Genomic DNA, 1,720 nt, shown 5'->3' on the forward strand with positions numbered 1-1,720 from the left:
TATCCCATCCCCACCCATTGTCCCCTGTGTCCCCCCGAACCCCCCCCCAAGTGTCCCCAACCCCCCCCACAGTGTCCCTTGTGTCCCCCCCAACCTGGCCTAGATGATCCCATCCCCCCCCCGCGTCCCCTGTGTCCCCCACATGGTCCCTAAATATCCTCCCCCCCCCCGGTATGGCCTAAATATTGTCCTGCCCCCCCCCCCCCGCACCCTTCGTGTCCCCAAACCCCCTCTGTGTCCCCCCCTCCTCCGTGTCCCAACCTACTGTAACCCCCCCCCCAAAATGTCCACAACCGACTTGTGCCACCCCCCAAAATGTCCCAAACCTCCCCAAAATGTCCCCAAACCCCCTCCAACTTCTGCCGCCCCCAAAATGTCCCCAAACCTTCCCTGGCCTGTGTCATCGCTCCCCTCCTGTCCCCAACCCTCTGTAACCCCCCCAAAATGTCCCAAAACCCCCCCAAAATGTCCCTCCATGTCCCCAACGCCCCTGTCCCCTGTGTGTCTCCCCCATGTCCCCAACCCTCTGTAACCCCCCCAAAATGTCCCCAAACCCCCCCAAAATGTCCCCACACCTTCCCTGGCCTGTGTCCCCACCATGCCCCAAACCCCCCTGTGCCCTGTGTGTCCCCCCCGTGTCCCCTCCTGTATCCCCCCCCATGTTCCCAACCCTCTGTAACCCCCCCCCAAAATGTCCCCCAAACCCCCCCAAAATGTCCCCAAACCCCCCAAACTTATGCCCCCCCAAAATGTCCCCAAACCCACCTGGCCTTTGTCCCTCCATGTCCCCAACCCCCCCTGTCCCCTGTGTGTCCCCCCGTGTCCCCAACCCTCTGTAAACCCCCCAAAATATTCCCAAACCCCCCAAATGTCCCCAACCCCCCCAAAATGTCCCCAAACCCCCCCTGTCCCCTGTGTCCCCAAACCTGTGTGTCCCCCCCCCTCCAGATGTCACCTGTGTCCCCCCTCCCTCATTAAATAGAGGGGGTCAATCTGGGGTTCAGGGCATTTTTTGGGGGGGTTCAGTGATTTGGGGGGGGGGGTCAGAACCCAACCAAGGGATTGAATTTTTGGGGTGTCTGTGATTTGGGGGTCAGAACTCAAATTAATGAGCCCCCCATGAATATTTTGGGGTGTCAGCAATTTGGGGGGGTCAGAACCCCAACCAGGGGTTGAGTATTTGGGGGTATCAGCGATTTGGGGGGGTCAGAACTGAACTGAGCCCCCCCTAATGAATTTATGAATATTTGGGGTGTCAGTGATTTGGGGGGGGTTCAGAACCCAACCAAGGGGTTGAACTTATGGGGGTGTCCATGATTTGGGGGGGTCAAAACTCAACTGAGCCCCTTCTAATGAATATTTGGGGGTGTCCATGATTTGGGGGGGTCAGAACTCAACTGAGCCCCTTCTAATGAATATTTGAGGGTATCAGCAATTTGAGGGGGTTCAGAACTCAAATGAGCCCCCCATGAATATTTGGGGGTGTCAGTGATTTGGGGGTTCAGACCCAACCAAGGGATTGAGTATTGAGGGTATCAGCAATTTGGGGGGGGTTCAGAACTCGGAGCCCCCCAGTGATTTTTGGGGTGTCAGTGATTTTGGGGGGGGGGTTCAGAACTCAACCAAAGGAGCCCCCCCATTAATATTTGGGGTGTCAGCAATTTGGGGGATCAGAACTCAGCTGAGCCCCCCCCTAATGAATTTATGAATATTTGGGGGT

Source organism: Agelaius phoeniceus, chromosome 37 (assembly GCF_051311805.1).
Source record: "Agelaius phoeniceus isolate bAgePho1 chromosome 37, bAgePho1.hap1, whole genome shotgun sequence".
In the NCBI taxonomy this organism is placed as follows: domain Eukaryota; kingdom Metazoa; phylum Chordata; class Aves; order Passeriformes; family Icteridae; genus Agelaius; species Agelaius phoeniceus.